The sequence below is a fragment of the Montipora capricornis genome, chromosome 6 (genome assembly GCF_036669925.1).
Source record: "Montipora capricornis isolate CH-2021 chromosome 6, ASM3666992v2, whole genome shotgun sequence".
In the NCBI taxonomy this organism is placed as follows: Eukaryota; Metazoa; Cnidaria; class Anthozoa; order Scleractinia; family Acroporidae; genus Montipora; species Montipora capricornis.
Window position 1 is genome coordinate 21,938,263 of NC_090888.1, and position 5,000 is coordinate 21,943,262.

General features: G+C 41.1%; 1 pseudogene; it reads left to right on the plus strand.

The window, feature by feature from the left end:
* Positions 1-1,941: 1,941 nt before the first annotated feature.
* LOC138053421 (uncharacterized) lies at positions 1,942-2,940 on the plus strand (annotated as a pseudogene).
* The last annotated feature ends 2,060 nt before the right edge of the window (positions 2,941-5,000 follow it).

Genomic DNA, 5,000 nt, shown 5'->3' on the forward strand with positions numbered 1-5,000 from the left:
TCATATACCATTTCATCACCATTACTTATGGGAGACATAGCTTAAGGTACAGGGGACCTTACATTTAGTCGAAGCTTCACAAATCAATTAAAATGGCTGACTCTTTAATTGCATTTAAAAATCAAGTCAGGGCCCTTGACCTATCAAATGTAACGTTGAAAAATAACTGTGAATACTGCAAGTTATAACGTTAATAAAGTTATTATTATTATTATTATTATTATTATTATTATTATTATTATTATACACTGGGACATTAATTTGCCTGTGTTTAAATTATTCAGTTCCCTGGGATAATATTTTTCCCATTCTCTACTTTCTCAAATCACACAATACAGTATGTTTAATTATGTATGTTTATTACACATGGGTAGATGGTCAACGGTAGAAAAGATTTGTATTAATTGTTGTTTTTCTTAAATGGTGCTTGCAAATGTACACAGCAGACCATATCGCCAAGCACCTTGAAATCTGGAATGTCTTGTAAAATAAATTTTGCGTCTGAATAAAGACGTCCATTGCCTATTTCTGACTGTACATGAAATTATTACTTGCTGTTGTCTGATTAATTTGTATACATAACTTTTCCCACATAATAACGAAGGGTGAATTTTCCTCGCTGCTGATTAATGTACATATCCGGCCACCAAATTACCTCGAACTCACGTGTAGCCCTTCCCTCTCCCTCACCCACTACCAAACATGCCCGGCATGTCGGTTGTTGACTGTTGTTATTGCTATTGCTCTTTCTCGCTTTCGCCTTTGCAAGGGCGATGGCTGATGCTCCACTGAGAGATCCCTCATCTGCCAGCTCTGTCTCTCCATAGAAAGACTTGTTAACAACCAAAGGCGTCAAACTGCTCTGAAAAACAGCTTTGACCTCTTCCATCTCAAAGCACTTCCAGGAAATTTGTCACGCAGCCCTTTTCCATACCAGTGGTTTCCAGTGGGGGCGTTCACCAACTTGGTTAACATAAGTCTGAGAAAGTCTACAGGACAGTCGTATCTTTCAACCTTCATCCATTTTCCTGTACGTAAAATGGAGAACATTCGTTACACCACAGCATAGTTAATTTAGGGAAATTCACTGTTTACATTTTGTTTCATTAACATACGAGTTTGCTCACAGAAGGCATATTGCCTTTGACGTCTTGTGTTATTGGTCTCATTCGTGCCTTTCCTTTTCCCAGAGGATCGTCCACGCAACAGTTATCCTGTACAGCTGGCGGGATTAATGTGCGTGTGCCAGTGGCAAAGTCGAGGGATTTTCGCGAGCCGCTAAGCTGCGAGTAGACACCATCCTCATGCCGTTCCATTAAAACAAAAAAATCTCTCCAGGTTTGCATATGCACTTAAACCCCACGTATGCGTGTTAGGTGACGATTAACGGAACAAAATCTACTTTCAATCTATTTCAAGTGTTTGATTACATGAGTCTGTGTTTACGCCAAAATCATTTTAATTTTACTTCAAACAATAGCTATGATTACATGAACGGTCATTCACTTGCCTGATACTTTAGGATGTAAAGACGAGATCATGCTTTCAGCAATGCCAGAAAGCCACAACTTGTAAGTTTGAAAAAGTGTTTGACTTGGTGATCTTATATTTGGTTTTGCCACTGACATTATAGTTTCTTCATCGTAAAATGGCAGTTGTTTCACTCGCCTCGCTGACGGATGCCTCGTCGTCCTGTGCTTCAGCAAGGCAGTCGAAGTGGGGAATTTCTGATCACAATTATCACAGTGTGTCTTGTATGGAACCATTTTGCAACCGAATAGTAGTCCTGTTCCTGCGAGGTTTATTATGCTTGATCTTTAAAGATTATCACACCTCCATTATCCAATCACAGTCCTACTTTTTTGTCGTAACATGAAATGCCGCAAATTACACTTTGTAGGTTTGCAAGTAGTCTCATTACGGACCTAGCTATAGTGCGCGATGGATTTAGATGAAAGAGAGAGAAACAGACGGCTTTACTTTAAAGATCTTAGAAAAAAACAAAAACGACGAAGGGCGGGGAGGAAGAGAGGAGAGTGCGAGAGAAAGAACAAGGAAAAAGCTGAAGTGCAACTTGGCAGAAACTAGGATTTTGAGCCGCAAGCTTCAAAAAACTGTACCGTAACTGCAGTGGAGAAGATTGACGAAATGGAAGTGGAAGTATCAGCAAAAAAACCCCGAATTGTAGAAGACAACGCTGTTGAGAAGAAAAAGGCTGAAGAATAGTGTAACCGATTCCAGGTTTCGAAAGCGTCACAATTGGTTGGAAATTGTTCAGCGACAACGGTAGACCACAACAAGAAATTTGAAGAACCACAAAGCACAAAACCAGTCAAGAGAACCCAGGTGGCGGAAAGTGAAAGCTTTTTACGGGGAAATTGATCAGAAACTCCTAAAACCTTTGGGGAAGACAATCGGTTCGGGAACTTTTGGAGTCTGCCAACTTGCCCAATACAGAGATTGGACTGTGGTTGTGAAACAATTTCGAAGCCACAGCAGGCGACAAGACGTCAAGGCGAGGTCTTGCATGAGGCAAAAGTAATTGCCAAGTTAGGAGACCATCAAGGCTTACCATTTTTGTTTGGCGTCCAAACTAAAGTAAAACCAGTCATCATTGATTTTGGTAAAAGTACGAAGATCAACTCGCCGAAGCTCAAGAAGAAAACCCTTTCCAAATCAGAGCAGAAGATCTATCGGGAAATGTACCCACACATTGCTCCCAAAATCGTTTGTGGTGAAGCAACTGTGTCGACTGCTAGCGATGTTTATTCATTAGCAAAATTGATGGAATTTATTTGCAAGAAGACCGATTTAAACCTGGGTGCAAAACGACTGTTATTGAAAAATCTGGCTTTATCAGAGAACCCTGTCACTAGGCCACAGTTGACTGAATTCCTTTTGAATAAAATACATCATAAGTTCGCTACCTTTTCATGTTAAGGAAAATTAACAAAGCGGATGTTCGAAGGTGTAATAGTTGTCAAGTTTTATTCCTTGGCTATCGAGTTCCCTATGAAACTAGAAATGGGTTGTTTTAAAGTGAGAAGAAAACTGAATAGCCGTTGCTGTTGAGAAAAGTTTATACCAGGCAAAACAAGTTGCATCGTTAAGAAATAGTTTTCCATTTTTAATTGCGTAATGCTGGCCGTTGTAAATCATGAGTACTTAAGTAAATGTTTTAGGAATTATTTCCAACTTGATTGACAAGTCATTCGAAAGTTAATCTCAAGTCCTTTAAATTGTCTGTCGTCATTGAAAACTTTCTGACAAAATCGGCCCCACAAATGTGTTAGGAAGTTCCAGTCAGGAGAGAAAGTGCTTATACTGCTACCTACCGACGATAATAAGCTAGTTATGCAGTGGAAGGGTCCCTTTGAAGTTAGTTCTCTGGTAGGTCTCAATGACTACAAAGTGAAAGTAAAAGGCAAGGAGAAAGTTTACCACGCTAATCTACTTAAAAAGTACTTTGAGCGAGAGGAGAATACAGCCGAAGGAGCAGTAGCAGGTGGAGTAGGCGCTACGTGTATAGACAATGCTGTCGACTATGCAGCTAAAGCTGATGAGGCAGAGGGACAAAACGTTGATTTTTTAGAGCTTGGTGGATATGTAGCCAAGGAATCGATCAAGGATGTTGAAACCGGACCAAATCTGACGAACGAGCAACGCAATGAATTTATGGATCTGGCTAAGCAGTTCGCGAGTTTGTTTACTGAAGCACCAGGTGCTACAGATCTCTTTCACACATCATATTAAACTCATTTCGGACGACCTGGTTAGATCAAGACCTTACCCAGTACCTTACAGCATCAGAGAATCGCTGAGAAGAGATATTGCCGACATGATCTAAGTGGGAGTTAGTAGAGAGTCCAGTTCTCCGTATGCGTCACCTGTGGTTGTAGTGAAGAAAAAAGACAACACAAATCGCGTGTGTGTTGATTATTGGAAATTAAATAAACTAACCGTATTTGACCCTGAGCCTATGCCAACTGCTGAAAATTTGTTTCAGAAGCTTAGCGGAGACAAGTTCTACTCAAAAATCGACCTTAGCAAGGGATACTGGCAGTACCAATACCAGAGGAGGACATACAGAAAACGGCGTTCGTAACATCTGACGGGTCTTACGAGTTCTTGAAGATGCCATTTGGAATGATCAACTCGGCAGCAACACTGAAGCATGCCATGAAGAAGTTGCTAGAAGATCTAGCCAATGTTGATTTCTACTGGGATGATATATTGGTTCACACCCGTACGTGGGAGGAACATATTAGAGCCCTAAGAGAGCTATTTTCGCGCGGGGTTCACTATTAGACCTACTAAGTGCCTATTCGGTGTAAATAGTGTGGATTTCCTAGGACATCGACTGGAGCAAGGAATGATTGGTCTACATCAGGATAATGTGGAGAAAATTAAAGATGCCCCAAGGCCAAGCACAAAGAAACAGGTGCGATCATTTATGGGCCTAGCAGGATACTACAGAGATTTCATCCCCAACTTTGCAGCGATCACAGCGCCTCTACCTGATCTTACACGGAAAGGCCAATCTAATAAAGTTGAGTGGGGTGAAGCCCAAGAGAAAGCCTACCGAACAATCAAGTTTTACCTAACAAGTGAGCCTATTCTACGACTCCCCGATCCAGCTAAAACGTATTTCTTAAGGACGGACGCCTCCAACAGTGGAATTGGTGTAGTATTAATGCAGAAACATGGGGTGCTTACCATTTACATTAAACCATCCGGTTGGAAAATTCCCTGTCAATGGTAATGAATTTTCCACCCGGATAGAACGGGTTAACGGGTCGTGAACCTTCAGCAGCGTTCCGAACGGAAACTTGAGCCCCCATTTAGAGCTGAAAGCGTTGACTTGCGTTGTTACTGTGGCAACAGTCGATGCGAGAAACCAATTAAGAGGTAAACAAAATGGCGCAACAAGTCTTTTTGTCAGCCATTTTAGACGAGTTAGACGTTTGTGACCTTTTGGATGACGAAGACGACGTTTTTAT